General features: G+C 37.3%; 1 protein-coding gene across 1 annotated transcript in view; it reads right to left on the bottom strand.

Annotated features, from left to right (window-relative positions):
• rtn4rl1b (reticulon 4 receptor-like 1b) overlaps positions 1-25455 on the bottom strand; it is a 147422-nt gene that overhangs the window by 23619 nt on the left and 98348 nt on the right. The gene's annotated exons all lie outside the window — the stretch shown is intronic.

Here is a 25455-nt window from a genome sequence, read left to right as displayed (position 1 = left end):
TAGATATGCAGAGAGAAACAGTGAGTCAGAGGTGAGTTTGGGCACAGTTAACATCAGCTGCATCAGCCAAACGACATGTAAGAATTTGCATCAGTCTTTTGTGAACTATACGTTTTCTGCAACAAGGCTTATTTGCATTAAAAGGGGATAATTTTGCACTATACTTATGTATAAACCCTGATTTACATCCGTTCAAGCACGACATCGGTGCTATCTGCTTGGCAGTGCAGTTTGCAGTGACTCATTTGCACCTGTTTTGTGCCGACAAAAGTCACGGAGACCTTTTGTGTGTCTAGCTCGGACTTTTTTCACATAGCAAACCAACTGCTGTTAACTGAATTAGAACTGGGAGCCATATTTGTTCCAGACCCAAATCACACTTGATCAGCTGGTGCCAGAACACAGCACCTGAATCCCTACATCCCTGACTTCATACTTTATACAAAAAAGCCACATGCAGGAGAGTGTGATTGGAGAAAAACGAGCTAACATACCCAGTGCGCTGATATTCTCCCTGCACTCAGTTTGCATCTACCTTTGACAGATTTTCATTTTGTTTTGGCTCTCTCAAGTTCAGAATCCTTGCAGTATGACATCCAACATGTCAACATTTTCTTGTGCATGTTTGATGTGCCCCCCCATAAGAGCCTTGTGGAGGGTTTGTGTGGTATTTTTTGTGAGAAGCTTTAAGATGTGGGCTCCTTAAAGGCGTCACACTGAGCTCCACTCTCAGTGAAATACAGTCTACTACTATAAACCAGGCTTCATGCCTATCAGGTGGAGTTGTTGCCAACCAAAAATTTTTCACTTACTGCATTTATTTGTTGTCCACTGGTTTTGCATTCTTGAGTTCCGCTGATTTACTGCATCTTGTATTTTTCTTCCGGTAACCCATATATCTACATAATGTCATACATTTGAAACTTAATTAAATGTAATGACCACATTTGTATTACGCCAAGAACAGCTTCCATACTTCAGCTGAATTCCAATTCACCCCTTGGGCCTCCCCCTTACCCCTACCCCTTCATTTTGCGCGTACACATAAAGGGGTAGTGTTGTCCCGATTCTCGATTAGATGGAGGTGAAGGGCTAAGGCGGAGGGCTGTATAGAGATTTTCCAGGACCACACCACGAACGGAGGGGTAGGTGAAATTTCCCATAATTCTGTTCGAATCATTGGCAAGAAGGAGGTAAACACAGCAAAAAAGTGCAGCAGTGGAATGAAAAAAACACACAAATGTATGTATTGTCTTCGTAAATAACTTAATCATTTGATTGACCGCTTAAAGCCGTTTCAATGTGTTATAGATCATATTTTTGCGGTTTATAGTTGATAGCCACGAAAAGATGACCAAAGCCCATGGAACAGATGGTTACAGCTGCTGATGGCATGGGGAATACTTTCAGAAGCAAAGTTTTTTCATCTGTTAATAACAGCATCGATGACTGATGATGACGTAAGAGGTCGCGAAGGGTTGTCCCATTTCGTAAACTAGTCAGACACGCAACTTCTAAGCAAATGAAGATGCTAAGTTTACACAATCTGCTGAGTGTTTGCTCAGTCTATCCACAAACTTTGATTTTCCAGACATATATACTACTAACTACTAACAAATATCAGATGTCAGAGATTTTCTGAACATACCAACAAGTTTTCGAAACTGTCACTACTTACAGCTGCATTGCAATAAAAACATAAACAACTATATTCTGCAGAGCCTGGCTTGAAGAAAATGTAATTTATTGTTAAAAGGACAGAGACTAAAACACCAAAATTAATCAAAGGAACAATACCATTTTCCCACTAAACTGAGTGACAAGTGACACTGTTATCATTAAATTCCCCAACCCAGCATTGTTATCTACACACAGCTCACATGTTTCAAAGTATAAATCTGCAGAGAGATAATGCACTGCAGCTTGTATTCAGAGAAAAGCTGAAAATGAACCTTTTGTCTTCCAGAGACTAATGACAGTGGTGGAGTTTGAGAAATAGTGATGCTGAAAAATATTGTGCAGTGAATGCTTCTCAGTCAAAAAGAATTATTTCCCCTTAAATGCGGGATATTTTTTGTATGCCTTTACTCTCTCTCAGCCTCTCTCTCTCTTTTTGACACGTACTTTGGTACTCCGGGATTTCATTCAATGGATTGCTCCAGTTAGAAATGACAAAACAGAAATTGGAAGCATATTTCTCTTACAGAAATAACTGAGCTGGAGCGAGAGAAGTGCTGCTGATGTGTTGAGGGATGAAGAGCAAAGCACTGCATGGACTTCAGAGCATTTTGTATTTTTACAGTCCACCTGCCCCACAGATACTGGCATTGATGTGCATGAGACTGATGAACACATTTGTATTAAATGCTGGAAAAGCAACAGGACCTCTTTTGAGCTCCATGTAGCTGGTAAAATAGTATCTGCTATGGACCATTTTGTACATTTAGAATCAGAAATGAGACATAGTAAGCTGCTTATGAGTTGAGGTGCTGCTAACAAACTAAATTGAACTCTACTTACTGTTAAGGGTGCAACCTTTTCAGTTCTGATACTGATTCATGGGGTTTGGACATCAGTTGATGCTTGGTACCGGTATTTAATTTATAAATAGCGTGTTTTAAAGCTGCAGGGGATGAAAGTTCAGGGAAAACCAGAAGAACCACCGCAGTTTCCCAAGCTTTCCAACAGTAGAGTCATGTGTTAGGTCACATCATACTGAGAGTTAGAACTGTTTGTCATATATTTATCCCCCCTACCTATCTGATAATACCTATGATTAGTCAAAAAACAGTGTCATGAAGACGTTTTTCTGCAACCCAAAAACACAGGGTAGGAATGGATGATAAAGTCTTGTGTCCTCTCAGAAAACATGAATTACTATATGCTGAGAGGTAAGTATGGATTTTTATCAAACGCTGCAGCTTTAACGCATGGAAGAGACTGGGATCATTCTTACTTTAAACTTAAAAATATTTATTTTTGTCATTTTTTGGCGTATAGCTGACGACCTCACAATAAGAAGGTCCTGGGATATGATTTGATTCCAGTGCTTGGGTCTTTCTGTGTGGAGTTTGCATTATACTACACCTTAGATATGTACCATAATAAGCTAAATTAGTCAATGTAATCACCAGTAGGTTTTAATGTGAGACCTATTCATCTGTATTTGTCAGTGCTGCAATGAATTGGCCTTTGCACAGTGATTCATGCTGTATACACACTAATCTGTACCTACAGGTCTACAGCGCAGCGCTCAGGTCGATCACAGAGCTGAACTAAACCGATTGACCCTTGGACCGGAGCCATTGTCACGATACCTGATCCAGCTCTTAGGATCAGACTGATATCTCATATCCATATCATGCATTTCTACCTACTATCACTTCATATTTGTGGTATAAATGTGACGTACCATTTGGGGGTGAGTCTTTTGAGGATATATAGTGTAAATCTGAATTTAGATGCCTCGGCAAAGGATATAAAAATGAGGAAATTTTGGTCAAAAATCATACATTTGTACTGTTTTGATTGTGGTTATAGTTCAGTGTCTTTGATCAAAACTTCAACTCTGATTAGGTAAATACGATTGAATTTATACCATTTTGGCAGAGATTTTGAAGATGTTTTCCTCCTAAACAAGTGGTTCTTAACTGGTCTGGCTTCAGGATCCACTATCACCCCTCAATGACAAATCGTGACCCAAACCGATAAAAGTTAAACTTATTTTAAGTTAAAATATATTTAATAGAAACATGGTGTGTTTTGAACCTGAGATAAAACAGAATATCACAGTATGCCAACACAGAAGACAAGTTTAATGATAAACCAAAATGACCAACAGATGGTGATGCTAAAGAGGGAAATATTCCCTTTAACGCTACATTAGGTACATTTTAACTAGGGCTGTGCAATTAATCGAAATTCAATTACGATTTCGATTATTACACGCAACGATTACAAAAATTATGTAATCGAGAAAAAACGATTATTAATTTTGAGTTGTTTTAATTCACGCGCACGCAAGCTCCCATGAGTTGCTCTGCCCCGCCCCCCTCTAAGCTACAGCCAGCCGGCAGGTCCACCCCAAGAGGAAAGTTGTACCTAGCGGTCTGGAAAAATGGCAGGAGAATCACAGCAGAAGTGCTTGGTAAACAAAAAAGGCAAGTCAGATTCAATTGTATGGAATCACTTTGGGTTTGATGAAGAAGACGAAGAGCAAAAACACATCACGTGCAAAAAGTGTTTCGTTGTTGTGTCCGCACCGACCGCTAACACAACAAACCTTTGTAACCATCTAAAGTTTAACCACCGCCACCTTTATCATATTCTTTATCTTATGAAAAACTAAAACGCATAAAAACAACTTTGTCCGCAATGCAATCTTCAGTCTCCGAATCTCTTTACGCTGCAACTCCCGTATTAACCTAACCTAACCCGGATAACCCTAACGTGCGTATTCTACAGGGTGTCCCATAAGTCTCCATACATAGGAAAAATAAACGTTTCTTGACATAAACCATTTTTATTTATATAATATGCTCTGTATGACTGCCATTTTGTCGGGAACACATTTCAATGCGTGTCCTCCAATGCTGAAGAACTATAAAGAAGAAATATAAAGAAATACATGTTAGAACCATATGTATTACAGGGGTTGGACAAAATAATGGAAACACCTTCTATGATGCCACAATGTTAGGTGTTTCCATTATTTTGTCCAACCCCTGTATGTCTCCTGTGTATGGAGACTTATAGGACACCCTGTAGATGGCTGTTGTATACAGAAGGCCTTAACTGAAACCTCACAGCACGCCACTGAATTTACTATGTTTCATACTACATTGAACATACTTGAATTTATAATTTGCACTTTAGGTGAGGTGTTTTTTTTTTTTTTTTTTTTTTTATTGCTACAGTTCTATGGCAAGTCTATAGCAGTTTAATTACAGTGCACTATTTGTTTACAAAAGGAAACATACTTGAATTTACAGTACACTTATTTGATTTCAAAGATTTTTTTGTTTCGTACAAAAATGAAAATGCTTTGCTTTAGTGGTTAAAAGCTTTATTTATGTTTAAAGAGTATATTTTACATTGTTTTGCAAGAAAAAAATAAACAACTTTAAGGTTAACAAATAATCGTTTTTAATAATCGTGATTTCAATTATTGCTAAAATAATCGTGATTATTTTTTTTTTCTATAATCGAGCAGCCCTAATTTTAACTACAAAAAACAAAAAAATGCACACTCAGTTAAAAATTAAAAATGCTTTCCATCACTTCTTGAAGAATTTAACACACTGAAGTTTTTGTCCTCAATTTAGATAAAACCATATCTGATGTAGTCGTTGTCATACCTGAGTTTTGTTATATGAATAGGAACTTTTGAGCCTTTTATGCTGTGAAATGTCTGGTGTTAATTAGCATTACAGCCCATTACCACCACCTACTGTTGGGGAGTATGAATGGGTGGCATTCAGCTCTATAAAAAACAAGTGGTGCCAGGCACAACAAACCCCACCCCTCACACATATTGTAGCTTATTTTGGCATTGATCCAGCTGATGTCATCATGTCTGTACGTGTGCTGATGTCAGTATATCAATTGCCTCTATCTATGTGCCAAGTCTGAAGTACATTGAAACAAAATGGATGTTTTTTTATAGACATTTGAAATTTCGCCCATTATAAGTAAATGGGAGGAAAAAAAAGATTCAGAAAATTCTTAAAAACTTGGCACTTTGACCTGCTTTTCCCAAAATGTAATGACATCTATTCTGGGTCACTGGCAATCTATAAACCCAATTTGGTATGAATTCAACCAATATTTTTGCTGCTACAGACATGTGAAATTTCACCCATTATAAGTAAATGGGGGGGGGGATTTAAAAATTCATAAAAAATTGGGAGCTTTACCTACTGTTCCCAAAATGTAACAACATCTATTCTGGGTCACTGGCAATCTATAAACCCAATATGGTATGAATTCAACCAATAGTTTTGCTGCTACAGTGTTAACAAACAAAGAGACAAGAAAACCGAACCAAAAACAATACCCCTTGCCTCCCCTTCGGGGGGGTGGTTAAAGCACTGGATTGGTTTCTTAACATTATTTTTTGGCCAGACAGAGACCCACCAGTTAAGAATCACTGTCCAAAACCACACTAAGAGATATAACAATGAGAGCAATGTATAATGCACATGAAATACAGTATTTTTACATGCAGAGGGACATATGAGGTAATGTGTGAAAAAGAATATGATTATCGAGGTGTATGATCAGAGTATTTTGATATCAGGGGAGCATCCAAGAGTTATGGCTAAACACTGTCTCATATAAGTCTGGTATTCTGTTACTTGTCTTTGCTGCTTATTCTCTTTATAGTCAGAAACATGCATTGCACTCTGTCTTGCTCCCTCTGTAATAGTAAACCCTTAACTGATAACAATAAAACATGGCTGTTTATCTCAGTGCCTTCAGCTTTTATAGAGATTCACCTCAAGTGCATACAGTATATCATAAACGGCGACAAAATCACATAGGGGACGGCGGTGTGTAATAATTACATTACACAATGTAATGCAAGCCCATCCAATAGTCCTGCAATCATTTGTAATCACATTGAAATGTATTAAATGTTTAAGTGGTAGCGCTCACTCAGTCTCCAACGTGACCAGTAACAAATGACACATGAGTGGATTTAATGTCTGAAATAATTTTTCAGTGCAGTTATTGTAAAATTGGTCAACACTGTGTTTTTGGTATTTCACTTATCAAATAATTATTCAGGATTTAATTAAATGATATCTACTCTGAAAATTAATGAATAATTTTGTAATTTAGTTTTCTAAATAGACCATCTCATTTCATTAACTGACATGTTAGTATGAGGTAAAAAGTGGAATTATATAAAGAATGGACAACTGAAATATTAAATTGCGAGTTTATCGTTAAATTTAATTAGGGGTTTATAAATATTGCATAAAGCAGAAAAGAAGTAAACCTTATAATATGCAGTAATTATCACCTAAATAAATATTGAGATTTTAAGATGAATTCCAAAATGAATGTTGCAAGAGAAACACAGAGCTGAATTCATGAATTTAATAACAATATTTGATTTGAATTAGGTAAACAGAAAGACAACTATTTACTTTGCTTTGGCTTACCATTACCAGCTGCTTTTTTCCAGTTTTTCTAAGCTTATTTTTACCTCCTTATACACTTTGCTTAGTCCCTGTTAAAATGTTACTGCTTAAAGTCATCACTGTCATACCTTTGTTTTTGAAATAATGTGTCACACAGAGTTGAAAATGAAAGCACAGTCTATTGTTTTTCAGCCTGGAACATCTTTACAGCCAGTAGAAACTCTATCTCTATAGTCTCTATCAACATAAAACATGCATATGACTTAATGAGTACATCATGTCATGTAACATCTCCCCGATTCAACCCCTAATGTACTAACCAGTCAGACAGTGATTGCCATGCTGAATAAATAGCGACCCTTATAATTGGCTTGTTTTGCAGCTGCCCACTGCTGCTTCACACTGTCGTGACTGGCTGAGGTGTCAGCTTTCCAGCCGGAGAAACCAGTCGATGACTATGTTGCCATCTGTCCCACCTCTCTGTCTTTGGTGTCTGCTATTTGCTCGGATACATCACTCACATCTTGTCTTTCTGTCTGCATTGACTCACTCCTCCGTTTATCCGCAGTATTTGCTGAACAGATTATTCATGTGGATGCAGTGCAGGTTAATTTATCCTATTTATATATCATGCTGACACAGAGATCCTGTGTGTTTAAAGTTGTAGAACTCATTTCAGACATCATTTGTTTAAGCTGACATTTGATTTACAACAAAGGCTTTTAACTGTCAGTGTTACCTACTTTAATGAATGCCTGGCATTTTTACTTCACATGTGACAAGTAACATGTCAGACAAAGCTTTATTTGCATTCCTTTATGGTTTTCCTGTCTCGTTATATCTGATATCAATACATTTCCCTTCTCTCACACACTTCCTTTCATTTTACACATGTAAAAAGTGACATTCGTTGCATTCCGATTCATGTTACATGTGGTGATAAAATATTATCATTAGATTTTACGTCAAAAAAATCGAAATGTACCACAAAAATGTTTTTTTTAAAAATATTATGAGTATATTTTGATGTTTTCTCTATTTCAGTCATCTCTACTGGCTTTGGTTCTGAGCCACTAACTCAAACCTGGTGGACCATGGAAAGTTGCTCCAGACTTCCCAACGGTTACACTGAGGTTTGTTTTTTAGTGATAAGAAATTACCCATTTCCACAGCTTAAACTTCTTTCTCCTCAAGTGGTCATTCTAATCACTCTTTAAAACATAGCCTCATTTACCACATTTGCAGATTAACCACTGCCTTTCTAAAACTAACTTCGAGGGCAGATTGCACAACAGATGTGGATCTGTTTTCCTCGGCATGTGCTTTGTTTGTTTTCATTTTTCAGAGACTAAAAGTAGAGAAGACATACAAACAGCCATCTAAATTCTCACTGATAACAGAATGTCAGGGGCTTTAGACTCTGACAGCAGAAAATTTATGTTGTTGGTAAAGATTTTGGTGTCAGAACCACAAAATCAAATAGCAAATGATCCTTTCTAGCCTCAGTATTTGCATCTATGTTCAATACGAGGAGAAATATGTCGCCCAAGAAGAAAAGACGCCAATTTATCACAGCAGCCGCCTAAAAAGACCAAAATACAAGGGAGCTAGAAAACACGCTGCCTTTAGATTTGCAGGTGCAATGTGTCCTTATTCTCAGCTGGAGAAATTCTTCCTGTTTGCTCTGGCTATTGATGTTGTTGCACAAAACTGAGCTGAACGTGTCACTTTTCCTTTCTCGATGGGTTAGTGGAAGACACTTTGGAAATCAATGAAATAAGCAGAGGCAGACAGGACACATTGGACACCGAAAAGTAAAGTGCAACAGCTGAAGACACCGATCATCACAGATTTGTCCTTATTCTAGACATCATGAGTGCGACATTTCCAAAACTTCAAGATGTGTTTTGGATGGTGGAGGATTGACATATGTCTGATGATCTTAAACTCATTACATCTGATAATCCAGTAAACTTTGCCTCAATTAAAAAAAGGACAGCAGAGGTACACAGTCATTTCTCAGTTTGAGGGCAGAACTGCTTGACATTGAGGTAATGAACTCATAACAATTCTTTAAATGTGCCATCTGTTGCAACGTTATGCATGACTTAAAACAGGTTTTCATAGATCATGACCAATATTCTTTTCTCTCCACCATGAAGAAGTCCACTTTACAGTATGTTTTTTTTTTGTTTTGTTTTTTTAACCATCCACCAATCAGAAAGTACCAAGAAGGGACTGTCTGGCCAACTTTGATTAAGAGTGACATTCAGCTCTTCAAGAAATTTTAAAAAGTAACAGGCTATCATTATTTCTGGACAGAAAGCCTCTCTTTGTTTTTTTAATGTGATGGTCTATGGCGGTCTAAATTGAGTGGACACAACATACATATTATGTTAAACACTGGTGCATTTAATTCCCAAAACACCAAAAACAAATGCTGTTATCGTAATTACAGTCTCAAATCTTTGATCATTTGCCAGAAGTTGGACTTAAAATCTTATCAACATACAGACCAGCTTCCACATGTGCGATATTAGATAGTAAATGTAATATCCCTTGATGTTTTTTTTTTCTTTTCATTTTTATTCTGCACCACATTATATTTGTATTTCCTGTATGAATTAAGCTGTCTGAGCTGAAGGAGTGCCAGTGGCTCTGCCATGCTCCATTACAGCTGAGCATTTTTGGCAATGGTATTTTCAGCTCATCTTCAAAATTGCTGAATGCCACAAAGTACAGATACAGAGCAGGATCTTGCCAGTACACAAACAGAAACTCATCCGGTCTGTATTTATTACAAAACTGCAAACAAGGTTAAAGAAACTTAGTTACTTTCTTAACCCCAAATCCAAATTCTAGCCAAATGTCCTTAACACACTGCATCCAACAGACCTTTGATGAACTTTAAAATGCTCATAAGGAACTGAAACTTCTATTTTTCTTTGACCTTGTCTTGGTCAATAAGACCAATTCTAACTGAATGCAAACAAAGTGAGTGTGTTCAGATGTCCAACAGACACTGTAATTCAGACTCATGTTCAGTTTTCCTGGGCTGAACAGGACCTGTCATAAATGTGACTTATACCTTAGACCATGATGTCTGACTAATCCTTCTGTCTAGGTAAAGGTTTGAGATTGACTTACAGCTGAGTCAGACATTGAGAGGATCTGAACCCCTGCTGCTTTAGAAAGAACATGTGGAAGAGGGGAACAAGCCTCATAATCACCTCATGACATGTAACTGCAGTCGGAGACATTAAGGCGGATTAGGGTGCTTCGTGCCAGTTTAACTAGCACCTTCATGGAACTACATTTTTGTATCACTATCTGAAAAAAATGTTTTCTAAGATTTGTCATCTTAGAAATTAATATTTAATAATGTCACAGAAAATTCCCAGAACACTAACTTTCTTTGGCATAGCTACTGTGGGATAAACCTTCTGTGGTTTAAGCTCTGGTGATCAGCAGCTTCCTCTTCAACACTGGAGGTTGATTGACTTTGCCTTGGTAGAATCCTGCTCTATAATTACCAGTAATTACATGTTTCCCTTTCCATGGCAGTGTTTACATGTGTTGTGTTTAATTTTAGATTGCACCATTAAATGATTCCCAACTCTCACTTATTTGTGAGAGCAGTAATAATTATGGTGATTGTCAGTGATGGGTAAAAGCAGTGAATCAGAAGAGGCTTTCAGAATTCTATGGATGAGAGGCTGTAGTTACTGCTTTACTGCGGCTGCTGATAGCAGATGAGCGTTTGAAAGCTGAATGAGACGATTGAGTGACAGTTTGAGTCAGAGAATACACCTATGGGAGGGCGGCCATGGCTCAGGAGGTAGAGTGGGTTGTCCAATAACCAAAGCGTTGGCGGTTCAAATCGCACTCTGTCCTAGTCATGTGCCTTTGTGTCCTTGGGCAAGACATTTCACCCACCTCGCCTCCAGTGTCACTCACACTGGTGTATGAAAAAAAAACTCACCTATTATCTATCTATCTATCTATCTATCTATCTATCTATCTATCTATAGTGCACAGTGTTTTCTGTGTTTTTCCAAATGTGGACAAACACCTGTCTAAGCCTGAGGACTGTTGTTTTTAACAAACTCCAATTATTTTCCCTTAATGAGCTCCCGTAGTGGTGGATGTGCTCCCCCATCATCATTACTGTTGGGACAGCAGTTGCAATGCTGGGCCTGACTGGCAGCTTACACAGACCTGTTCCCCCTGACTGACTGCAGGCTGCACTCCCTGACAGCTGGAAACCGGCCTCCTTGAACACAGCATGCGTACAAATTTGCACACACACAACACAGATGCTTGTGTGGGCATACAGAGTGAATTATTATTGAGCTTCACTGCCATTAGTGCGTTGTCCTTTTAATACAGTATAATCAATGTTGTGTGGTGTCACAACAAAAGCAAACACAGTGTCAAGTGTGCTTGTGTTTGATCAGCATCCCCATGAGAGCACTACCTCCAGATCTTCTGTGAGTTAAATGCAGACATAGTGTTTCATATTTTGTAAAAGAAACCAATATATACAATAGACAGCAGTTGGAAAATTTTTGACATGAAGCTGAATATGAAACACTGAATCCAATGCATTCATTCACACAGTATGCAAGTCAGTCTAAAAATACACGACTGTGCTCATTTGAGATTGCTTTTATACACAGACAAGATTAGAAATCAGCAGCAATATAAAAAGATGCTGCTGTAGCGTTCTTGTGTAATACTATTGCTTAACGGACTTGATTTTGTGAAACTTTGTAATTCATTTTAAACATAAGTAGCCTTCAATAGCATTCTTTTCCCTCAGACATTTTAGAGACCACAGTTAAAATTCTTAAAACTGAAATTACTCCTTTACATAATGTGTCACAGTGATGATTAATATAACTTGCATGGCTTCACAATAGCTTTCACATCACATTTCACAGTATTGACTCTGCCTGCTGGCGTTACACATAGGGGAACCTCAAAGAGCCTATAAAGAATCTCAGACCGAGGTTGGAAAAAAAAAAGCTATTCCACTGTAGCAAGATGTACATACTCTTTCACATGACCAAAGGAAGGACATGACCCTGCATGTAACATATTCATGGACCGTTCCATCCATTTGCTTCCACATTCCTTGTGTATAGAAGTAGTCTCTGGAGAAGTGCAAAAGTACTCAGCTGGGTCTGGAGAATGATAATGTTTCACATGTCTGCTGGAATGTATAAAATCGCAAAGAAACTGTCTCACCCACTCATGAGTGTGTATCTGCCCGTATGCATGCAGATGGATCCAAGACACACCTGCCAACACCGGCATAGGGCCCACAGTGGACAAAACATGGCAGATTTCCTCCAAAGGTATAACCGACTCCTGGTTTTTTGCATGTAAATTACTTTGTGCTAAAAAATATTTGGGAAAAGCAGCATGTCAGCACAGTATAAACACCTTTCCGTGACTATAAATAAGCATAAAAATTAGGCTCTCTCAAGATCTGTTTAAGGAAAATCTTTTATGCATTGCTTATTTGCTTAATGGCATAACTAACCTGCTATGCCTCTAACAAAGACGCTGCAGTAATATCAGCAGATTTTCTATATTTCATTAGCTCTTACATCATTACTTCTGAAGCTGTCGCAGTGTTTTACATTGGTTTAATGTCCTTATTTCTAATGCTGTATTTCACACTTTACCAACTAATCCCTGTGGCGTTTTATCTCAAAGAAAATCACTGTTCATTTTTGAACTGTGGAATGTCTCACAGAACCAAATAGTGAAAAGATTTTATGTGCCATGCATATGTTACTCATAACACCTAACAACCCACGGGCTATGCTTGCCTGGCTATGAAGTGATTTCTTTCTTTCTTTCTTTTTGTTTTTTTACAGCTTTATCATTTTTCCATATTAACAACACTGACATCATTATTTAAGCATTAACTAGCCCCCCACCCCATCCAGGTGGCATTTCCACAAACACATCCACATAAACAGTCACGTTAAACAGCCAAACAGAACACCAAAAGAAGAAAACAACTAGAAAAGCACTCGGAGAACGCAGACCCCCCTCCGATCACCAAAATGTAATCATTTGTTCCTTGAGCCAGTATCAACATTTCCTGAAAATTCCATCAAAATCCATCCATAACTTTTTGAGTTATCTTGCTAACAGACAAACAAACAAGCCCTGATGAAAACATAATCTCCTTGGCAGAGGTAAATATACAGAAATACACAAAACAGACAGACAAAAAAAAGACTCAAACCAATCTGTGTTGATCATTATGGTCATAACACCAACATTCTGGACCTCTGGCATAAGAAAGAAGTCCCAGCAGTCAGAATATGGGCATTGAGAAGAATAGTATGAAGTTATTTCTCACATGTGTTATTATGCAGGAGGGTTTTTTTCTTTTTTTAATTTATTTCATTGTACTTTATCCACCAAACAAAACACACATCTAATTAAGATTTCCCTGGTGACAAAAGCATACACATCATGGATACTTATCTAAAGATCATCAAACATGGGGAGATGGCTTTTGTGTGAAGGATATTTGTTTATATTCATTATACTGCACAACAGAAGGAAGTAAATTCTAAGTAAATTCCATGCCTCAGAAACACAACAAAAGCACTTTGTCAGCGTGCCACCTCATGGCTTAGAAGTCAGTAAAGATCTTAAGGACAAAACTGTTGCCCTTCATTAAAAAATACCCAAGGATACAAGAAGATCAGTACATCTTGAATGTCCAAGGTCGTTCAGAGGTTTTACAAGAATGATCCAACAGTGAATCACCCAGGCAGACCTAGGAAATGACTGTATGTACTGTTCACCAAGATGGCTCATCAGGACAGACCTTAACATGTTGTACGAGTGATAAAGACAGGTCAGTCTGCGATTGTGCAAACCATACATTTGATACTGACGTCAATGTGCATGGGCGTAAATGTTTACTGAAGAAAATCCATACAAAGGCCCACAAACAGGTTACTGAAGAACATTAAGTCCAAGCCAATGAAACACACATCACCTTGTTTAGATCTGAGGGAAGACTACATGTTCGATGATGTCCCGATGTGCAGAAAAGTGTCTAACTCCTTCAGCCAAACACTCAAAAATAGCAGTGGTAGCATACAGTCGCATACAATTATTAGACCATCAAAAGTCATCAAAAACAATGGCTTTGCAATCAAGTACTAACTCCTGTGTATATCATGTGACTAAAACAGACAGAAAAGAAAACATGGAATGCCTAAAAGCACTGTTTTTGGCAGTACAATGCCATAGCTATTGATGTAAGAACTGAAGTGATTTTGGTTATTATCAAGAAAACATGGAAAATGACTAGATATCAGCTCTGAAATGAAACTCTTATGAGCTGTTTTTGTTGTTATCATTATATTTGTCCAAACAAATGTAGCTTTAGTTGTACCAGGCATTAAAATGAACAAGAAATTTAAGAAAACAAGAGGTGGTCTAATAATTTTTCTGCGACTATATGATGCTGCTGATACTTTAGATCACCAATTCATTATTGGCATTATGGATCCCACTAATTACGCTAATGGTTTGAAGGAGAAGATGGTACCCTTGTATTGAGAGCTTTGTCAAAGAGCTCTTTTTCAACAGGACAAATGAGCACTGTATAGATTCAAGATACAAGAATGCTGAAAGCAGATTGCTGGCTTTGTGAAGAAGTGGCCTTGCATTTTGTCTGGTCTGCTCCCAGTCAAGCACTTGTAGAGCGTACTGCAATGAAGAGCGGAAGAACACTGGAGAAAAGACCTGTGCATATCTTGCCCTTTCAGAATGTGTTTTGTTTGCACAATGCACCACAGAACCATCTTCTCTGTACTGATCTTCCTGCCAGTCCCTCCACTGTATCACACTTTTTTTACGGACAAAAATATCCATCTACAACTTGTGGCAGAAGCAGTGTACCGCAACATTATCCTAACTAATATCATCAATTATCTCAACAATAGCAATATTTACTTCAAGGACGTCATGTATCAATATTCGGTAGTGCCAGTGTCGGCCACTGTAATCCACTACCGCCGCTGTTGGTCACATGATTCGGTTCCTAATAAATGCTCCGGCCATGATCAGTGGACCTGTGCACTGCATACAACGTTGCACTGAATGAGTTGAACACAGTGACCTTGATATCTAGGCTCCGACTGGGAAAAGAATGAAGATTGACAGAAATGTAATGAATTGTTTGGGAATATTAAGTGCCATTCTCAGTGACATTGGATTGCAGTTTAGAGGGGATATTATTCTAAAATTGCCTACTGCAACTGTAAAATGTCTATCCGGAATTCAAAGTCACCCCATATAAATGACATAAGGCTAAAGAGAAGAAAATAAATGGCTTGAGGTAATATTACAACCTGTGATGAAGAGCAGCCAATTCCCTTTTTGATTTAATAAACTGGAGATACTGTTACTGGCCATCAACCCAGACTTTAAGTTTATTACTGATAGAGGTTATGTTTCCGTGTAATTGTCCAAGAGGTGAAAGACATTTCTACACATACCAACAGACAAAGCAGTGTTTGTCTGCTTTGCTAGATAACTATTCGCCCCCCCAACTATTTTTCCGTGGCCTAGATCCCCTCTATATTGAACCAAGATTGCTTCTTGATGACACTGTTCTCACTTCTCAATCTCCACCACTCAGAACTACAAATGTTTTGGCAAGATTTCCAATGTGAGAAAAGACAAAGTAGAGGTAAATAGACAAGGTGTGTTGTGCATATATGTTTTTCTTTTTTTATTCTTTGTGTGGAATTGTTCTCTTACTCCTGCTTTTCAATATGAAGTCTACATTGAAGGAAATAATCCCATGAAGGATTGTGAAACTGTGACACTTCCTTTTCTAAAAAAGCACTGAGGAACTTATCAAAAATAATTCTGTTACTTTTGAACTATTCATACTGGCCACTATTGATAAAACTATTGATAAAAAAAAATGATATTGCATGATGGATGATGCAAGGACTGAAGGGGAACCATTTTTGATGCCCTTTCAGGAAATTATCGCAGCCGCACTCTGAAGGCACCTTTAAAAAATCACAGTGAACTCTACAAAGGAAATTGCCCTGTGAAGGTCCATCGTGCAGAAAGTACAATAAAAATTCTGTTTATCACGAGTTTGCAAAAGCTTTCAAAGTCCCCAAACTAAAAAGTGCAGGCAGTAACTACTGTTGCTTGGGTTAGAAGCTCCTTATTATGTAAATATAATTTCTAAGCAGTACTATTCCTTCTTTATGATCCTCCATCATAGGTTTTAACATACAAATGTCCTTACCCACTCATTTTCTGCAGTCAAATGTATTTGCTCAAATTAACTGTGGCTATGATAGTAAGCTGGTTATATTGCCAATTATTTTTGTGTTAAGTCAGACCAAAACATGATGCAGGCACCTCAGGTAACTGATTCCCAGCATGCAGTGCATTGTGTCCCATAATGAGATTGAGACAGATTTAAGTAGAAGATAATTACAAATTAATCATGTAATCCTAATACTCCAACGGCAAAAAAAAGATGTGTCTCCAGATTAGTTTTTCATAAGGATTTAGAATTTGCAGGTGATACTTTTCTGAAACACAGACCTGCACTGCTCTGATATGCCTTCAAGACAGGATTTGATTCAAAGGATTCCCCATGAGAGACACTGGAAATGGGTTGCATAATTTAGTTATCCTCTACAGTGGCATTCAGGAAAAGTCAACTCTCTCATAGCTGTCTAACTCAACTTCATCACATTTACTCTCTGTGACACGGCCCACTTGAACAGCAGCACAACACACTCTCACAGTTTATTTTATTCAGTATGCACTCTGCTCTATACAAGCCAGATTCCAATTTCCTAATTACTCTCCCTCATAAGAATTCACCGTGCTTGTCCTTTCCACTCAACCTGACACACTGTAGAAATAGTTTAACTGGCAAGAGTTCAGGGAGTGAGAATAACACTCACCCACCTTCATCTCCATTTATCTATTCCTAATACATTTCGCATTAATGCTAATATTTGTAAATAGCTTGCTGAAATGCAGCTCAGTGTTGTTTGGTGAAATGGCTCACTGTTTGCAGATACACTGAGCATAATACATGGTTGAGATAGTTCCGGGAGATTACGGAAAGGTATGTGTGAGTGTGAGTGAGTTAGAAGAAAAGGAGTAAAACTGAGGCTGCCTGGCACCAATAAAGAATGGATGGACAGGCCTGGCTGGTCCAATTATACTTGAGCCGAGGTCGGAAAGAGTGTGAGGTATAAACGCATGCATTCGTGTCACCTTGAAGAACTGGACCAGTCTCTCTTATAGATTAACTGCTTACAGTGAGTAATTTCACACTCTTATGTTAAATTATAAAGTCTCTAGTTTTCTGTGGAAACTTAACTGGCCTTATGACCCTGTAGAAACATAGCTATCTTTGAAGGTTATTTGTAGTATTGATGGTTGAAACTCTCAACAGCAAGATGAGAGTTTGCTCTTTTCACTAATGGTAATGAATATATGTATGCAGCACTGGAAAAAATAAAGTCTATCCAATCATATCAGAACATACCTTACACACCAACAATGAATTCATGTTGCTCCAAAGAGTGTATCACTTTCTGAATAAGGTATAAAGTTAATAGTTCACACACATCAGTATTATGGTATCATCATGTTTTTTTCTTCAAACAACTACTCGCTGTTGGTTATTGGTAGGTCAAAATAACACAGTTTCCTGCAACCTTCAGATACTGTGTCAGCTGATAGTTTACGTTATAGCTCTGTTAGCTTAGCTCTGTTTTTAGACAGAAAACAGCCACAATAAAACCACACATCACCTCTTTTTTCTGTACAGTTTGTCTTGTCAATAGATGCACTAAAGATCTGTTTGGATTCCAACAAACAAGGTCAGAACTGTCACAGTTCAGTCTGGATCAACAAATGGCAACTTAGCAAAGACAATAACATCACATCACACTTTATACCTTCATAAGCGTCATAATTAAACTCACCCGTTTAGTTTAAACTTCAGCATCAATTCTTTCCATTTAGAGCCATATCCAGTAGTGAAAACAACAACAGTGCTTCTTGCTTTTATCATTTTGTTATTTTCGTAGACTCTAAAAGGTGTTTCTTAGCGTCCAAGTTCTTTCAGTCTGAGGCATTTGATTTCCTCTCCATGGGAAACCGACCACTACTCCCTCGAGTGGTCACATAAATCTGTCGGACTAAGGGCATAAATATATTCAGCTCATATCTCTACAATACAATACATCACCACCTTTACATAACTTCAGAACTCTTTATTCTAATCAGTCTAATAACTAGAAAAGCCCTCGGAGAGCGCAGACCTCGGCCAAGGCAGATCAGGAAATGAAGTTAAAAACAGGAGCGACACACTTACTAACGTCAGTCCTTAGATATCAGTATCACGGTTATTATCATTAACAAAAACTAACGAAATGACAAAAACTAGAATTAAAAAAACATTTTCGTGAACTGAAATAAATAAAAACTATAATTAAAAGAAAAAATGATAACTAACTGAAATTGTATTGCGTGCTTACAAAACGAACTAAAACTAATAAAAATTATGGCTAAAATTCCCTCTGTTTTCATTTTTGTCAATGTCGGATTGATATGAAAGCGATTTATTTCACTCTAGCAATTTTAGCCAGATCCACCATACGGTACTTCACGGTCCGTCACTTCTCGTCACTTGTCGCTTAGAGTCGTCTTTTCATCCTCACTCTACCTGGAAACATGGAGACTAAAGTTGGGAGAAAGCAGCAGAGTCCTGTATGGGATTTATTTGAATACGATGGAGAAGAAGATAAAAGATATGACAAAACTAAAATTAATACTCAAACTAAACTAAAACTAAGCATTTAGAAAAAATGAAAACTAATAAAAACTAGCAAACCTGCTCTAAAAAATTAATTAAAACCAACTGAATTAGAGAAAAAAAAGTCAAAACTAAATAAAACTAAACTATAATGAAAAATCCAAAACTATTATAACCTTGATCAGTATTAATACATTAATTGTCGTTTAAATTTTAAACAATGATTTACCAAACAATTTTTATGTCAATACTTATATACTTACATATATCAGTACATAAAATATAGACAAACATCTTTTTCCAAAAGTCAGCTTTCCTCAGCATAAAAACTACCACATGTAGTTGGGTCAACGTGCTAGTTCTGCATATAGCCCCTTTAATTTGTGACCCATATTTAGCCTGAAACATGTAATCATGACGTGTAATTGCATCCTGCAGTGAAACTGGTAGGACTCATGCTGTAAGTGCAACTGCACTAGAGAATTGCTAAAAAGTTGGCAGGGGGCTGAGAAGGGAAGGCATGGAAGTGTGAGACAGGACTTGTTCAATCACATCCTCAGGACAGAAGGAAATTGTTAGCAGCACCAAATGGCAAGACACTAATTCTGATCATATGAGGGTCTGAAGGGGTTAGTTTGAGTTTTTGTTATGCTGTGAGCAGTAGTAACAAAATGTAGTTTAGCCACCTAAAAAAAAAAAAAAATCAGTATCCCTCTAAGTGTATGCTATATTTAGAATATTTTCACAGCTTAACTTTGATGTCAAACAGCCCTTTTTGATGGGGAGCTGAAACCCTAAAGTGCTCTTCAAAGCCACACTACTCCTACAAAAGCAGCAATTTACCTCATTGAATCACCGCTTCCATTGGTTTGTTCGGTGTATTGATCAATTTGCTTTTTTCAGTGTGTAACATTGGTCTTTTAATGTATTAGTTAAGTGCCAAACTAGTATCGAATGTAAAATTATAATATAAATAATTCATTTTCATCACAGGTTTCCCACAGAATATGAGCTTTTACCCTCTAAATGATGCAGAATCTCCCACTGAAAAGCAAACAGTTTTGTTTATACCTCTGATGTTCAAACAGTGCTGCTTGGTTGTAGGGATTGTGCAGTAAATTTATGGTGCTTTTACTATGGGGTGTGTGCAATCTGTGTAATTTGTTTTTATTATGGGTTGTGTACAAATGTGTTACATGCAAAGTATGTTTTTTTAATAAAAGTATATCCTACCATATCGTAGCATACTGAATCATATATAGTAATTTTTAATATAACTAGTAAGGCAGTCCTGACTGATATACCTTCTTTATAATTTGTGTCGCTCTGTCCTCCTTTAAATCAGCTTTAATTGGGTTTGTGTGGATGCATGGCTAGAAGTTTTCCTACATTGTGGGACAATAAAGTTAATTTTGAGTCTTGAAATGATTATTTTTTCTAAAATATAAATTATTAACATCAGCGCTGACATGCTTCATCACAGCAGAGTCATTTACTGTAGCTCACAGCTAAAAAAAATACCATGTTTTATTGTGGAGTACCTCTGTAAATCCTAGATACTCTTATTACTATGCATGGATGCTTCAGAACAGCAACACCTCTATGCTCACAGCGGATAGAAAGTACAAAACATTTGCATTCCATTCATAAGCCTGTGTGGGTGAGTGTCTGGTGTTCAAACACAGGCTTCCACTTTTAGTCACAAGTAGAGAGATCCCTGGACTTTTCATTGTCCAACCTGATTTCTTTTCATTGTGTGAACAGAGATTAAATAAACTCTCTGAGCTCGTTCAGGAGATGTCAACTCCCATTTTTGCACAGTTTTAAGAAGCCTGATTGTTATGTGAGCATGATAAGAGAATCATCAATTTGCTTCTCTTTTACATTTGTATCAGGATTATAGATTGTGTACAGCAGTGTACGGAGAATTCTGAGTATCCACAGGATTTACAATGAAATGGTACTTCGAACATGTGTGAAGCTGATTGCATGACACAAGAATTCACTTCAAGGCCTGCTCTGTGTTTTGTGATTATATATGACTGAGTGTGTGCATGCGTCAGAAACTACCCCAGTAATCAGCTACTTTTATTAGAAGCTGTGCAGTGCATAGGGTTTTTTTTATATTACTGTAGGAGGAGGTGGTTTGTGATTTGGACTGATCGATATTTGATCCTTTTGTTTGTTGCATTGAGACTCAATAAAACAAAAAGGGACAAAATAACAGCTAGATCCTTTGGGGCATCAAGTAGCCCCCAGGGCAAATAGAAAAGGCCTTTAAACTGATCTCCAGGAGGCACAAAGGCCATAGAATTGTGGTTGACGATGGAGGGGCTGCAGAATGGATAAGGAGAGGTAGAGCAGGACGCCAGAGTAGAAGAGGAAATTACAAAGCAGGGAAGATTTGTTGGGATAGATCCTAACATGTTTTATCAAGAACAGTGCACAGTATGTTACTGCGTAGCAGTGTAGAAACATTGCTACTGCATAAAATGTAGCTTTAAATCAATCTTTTAGGAGTATTTTTCAGATTTCGTGCCTCTACTTTCTCTGATGCTGTGTTTGGTGTTTGGTGACTCCCCAGAGGACGAGGCCCTTTACAAATTTCACTGCAGTATTGCAACACATCGGCCAATAGTGATGCACTTACATAAAGAACTGACCTGTTTTCCAGTGGCTACCTGAAAATTAGTTTATCAATACTTATTTTATAAATAGTACTAAATATCAGGGGAAAATTACAAATTCTCTGCTCTTTTTCTTTCTCCCTTTGTGGATCATACTTGCAGAAGTGTCAAATATATGAATTACAACAACCAAAAAGATGACACTGGTGAGCATATACATAACAATTTTGCCGTCTGCAATATCGAGAAGGTAATTTAGGAATAAATAATGTCTTCTTTCTGCCTCTGGGATACTAAGTGGTTTTTATGCAGGCAGACTGTGGCTTAATGTAAATATTTATTTGTAGCCGTGCTTCCCTTGATTGATTTTCTGGTGACTCCTTTTTCTAGAAAAAACAGCTGAGGGCTTTTGTGGCATTGTTAAACACAACTACAGCCACAATTCCACACAAACCAATGATGACACGGGAGTCTATCTATTGAATTTTTTACACGCAGGCCCTATTGTCCTCAAAATACAGCCAAGCCTGCATGAAATTGCAGATGCATTACTCTGGCTAAATTACAGCTTGCAGGCTCAACTGGCGCTTCCTAAAATAGATGAGAGACAAGGGGTCAGTTACACTTTTGTCATCCAGTGAGTAGCTTCTCATTCGAAGTCTGTTCTACCTACTTATGTCAGTGGAGACAATTCCCGCATGTGTGATGGGCACGAGAGCTGTCGCTTTGATTAATGAGACAATAACAGTTACAGCCACCATCCAGTTTATTCTCCTTCGAATGTGTCCTCCTGAACTCTCCTCTTTTAGCCACCATATATTACTTTGGGTGTCTTCAGGTGTCTAGTGATGCTGGGAGAGAGTATAATTGACAAAAATTGTATTGTAAATTTACACCTCTTTCACTTAAGACTTGTTCTAGACTTAATATGGGACCACACAAGGGATGAGATGGTACAGTGTGTGGGTTTCTGGGGTCTATATGCAGCTATTCATAAGTTATTCTTTAGAGTCAAAGTTACAGTCAGTTTATTGTCAATTCACCATATGTACCAGACATACAGAACAACTGAAAAAATATTTTTCTCTACGTCACAGTACAAGGGACATGCACAGTATAATAAACATACATAATATAAATAAAACTCTAAAAACTCTATGCCTGTTTATAATATTGACTTTATTTGCATTGCATTGATAGCTGTGTGGTAGTTGCACACTGCAAAAATCTACATCTTACCAAGTGTATTTTTCTCATTTCTAGTCAAAATACCTCATCACACTTAAAATAAGACATAATCACCTAAAGAGTAACTTTTTAATGAGATCTAAAGAACTTATTTTTAGACAATAGATCTTGAAAATCTTCTTTCAAGAAATCTTACCAAGATAATTTTCACCGCCAATGGAACAAGTGAAAATTATCCTAGTCCTTAGAGGTGGAGAAGGGAGGGAGAATGGGAATGGATAATATGATAATAAGAAGAGCTGAAGAATTTTTTCATGTAATTTTTTTTAAGGATACTGCCTATTCAGGAGGTTTAAAGGTACAATGTGGTAACAAGAGGTATTTCTCAAAGTCAAGAAAGGATCTTACAAGTACTCTTTTCCACAAAGCTACACCATCAGAGGACTGTTCCAATATTTAGGACCTGACTGAGACTTTCTCTTGGAGTATTGAGGAGTATCCTTGAAAATTCTCCAGGCTGACTCTCTGCAGAGGACACCACTAAACAAAAAAGGGCTGCCCACAACTACAAATAAGATCTCAGCAGGCTAAATGCATTTAAATATAATTACATGATATTATTAGGCAAGGCAAATTCATTAAAATTATATAGTGGATTTCATATGCAGTGTTTATAAATAAATAAATAAACCCAGAGCAAAAAAAAAAAAAAAGGATAAAAGATTGATATAATGAGAAAAGAAAGCACAGAATATATCGAATTATAATAATGGAGAGTAATATGATTTAAGAATGACTGAAATGATTAAAAGATAATGTATATGGCAATTAAATATCATTGATTCACACACTGAAATGAGATTAAATTGAGAGTTCAGTCACAGACACATGAAAAGAGAAATGATTTTAATTGGATTTAAAAATATCTACATTTGTGATAAAGCTGAGTTTGTTTCATGTTGCAGGCGAACAGATAAACACTGTGTTACCTTTATTGTTGCCCTTGTAAATATATTCATTAGTTTTCTACTAAATACTATTGTTTTGTGTCAGTTTGTTACTGAACCGCTGATTTGGGGGGCGGGCCCTCTCCTGCACTGTTGTTAGGCTGTTTTATTCAGGCGTGTATTGATCGCTAGCAAAGGCTCTTGCCTGATCTATGATCTACTTGACTATGAGAAACGCCCAATGTGAAGAAAGTTACATGTAATGAGTGTTTTTTATTTGTAGTCTAAATTATATGTTGATTATTTAGAGATTGCGTATTGCTAAAAAAAAAAAAAATAGTGGTTTGATTAATAGTTTTTTTTAATGTTATGTTGTACTCAATGCAACTTCCTGGACTCAGTTCAAGGCTCTTTTAACAAAAGAATTAACAGAAATGTGCGCATGCTATTCTTTTATTTTCCAGTAATATATTTATTGAGATTTTTATAGGCTATATGTACAAAATAGAGACATATAAACAAACAAACAAACCAACAAAAAGGCACATTTAAAATCAATGCTTGATGAGTAGTATTGTTAGAATACAGCATATGATTGTGGACCTATACAGGGAATAATTATGTTGTCCCAGATACAGTGCGCATGCTATTCTTAACTGAAAGTGTATTTTTTTTTTGTATTGTTAAGGCCAATTACTTTTTATTATTGTTTATGCACCAGTTCAGCATCTTAGGCAGGACTCCCTCATAAATGTGGGACGTCCTTGTAAAATAAAGGTTGAATAAAATAAATAAGTAAAATGAACAGAATCTTTAACTCATAACATGAGAAAACATAGAGTGAATAAAATGTTTATCACCAATTTGCCAGTTGTACACTGCAGCTACTATGAAGAAAAGCCATGAAATACTGCGTACAACTGCGGACATTGACATTTTCTTGATTCATATTTTATACCGTCTTCACCTTCTGTTCTTAAGTAATTTCTTACCTACATTTATTCCTCCACTCATCGTGTCTCTCTCAGTAAAGTGAAAAAGAGTTAAGTTAACCTGTCTGAGTGGATCTCAGTTCTGTGTGAGTGTCAAAGTGGGAGGCAGAGGAGAGTCTTTGGAGCCTTCATGCTCTTGTGTATGTGTATGTGTGTGCCTGAGTCATGTGTTGAATGTGTGTATGTGCATATATGTGTGTACCGGAGGCTGTCAGGCTGAAAGCAGGGCAGTGACAGGTCCTGACTGTGAGATTGACAAGCCTACTGGGAGTTGGACAAGAGATGGATTTGGCTGCACTAATTGAACTGTAAAAGCACTGAAGCTTTCAAAGGAGCCAGACTGAGTACTATTTTCACTTCAGATATATTAAAGCGCCTGAGTGTGTGTTTCTGTGTGTTTGGCTATTTGTATGTTATTATATCATTCTCCTATATGTATTCTGTCAGTGTTGCTGCCATAAAGAAATGACAGTTTGATTGAGATTTTACCTTCCTGTTGGTGTAAATTGTTTCTGACAGCCTGTACCGAAACCTCATGCTTCAGACCTGACAGTTTAAGCTTCAGATGTTATGTTACATTTCCTATTTATCAGCATCCTTAAAGTCTGACTTCATTAGGCATATGTCCGTATAAGATCTCAGAGGAAGTGTGAGCTGTAGACTGGGATATCTATAGTTTTTGTAATGTTTAACACC

Source organism: Sphaeramia orbicularis, chromosome 13, assembly GCF_902148855.1.
Source record: "Sphaeramia orbicularis chromosome 13, fSphaOr1.1, whole genome shotgun sequence".
Taxonomy (NCBI): domain Eukaryota; kingdom Metazoa; phylum Chordata; class Actinopteri; order Kurtiformes; family Apogonidae; genus Sphaeramia; species Sphaeramia orbicularis.
The sequence above is the reverse complement of the archived record's forward strand: the minus strand, read 5'-3'. Positions and strand labels throughout refer to the sequence as shown.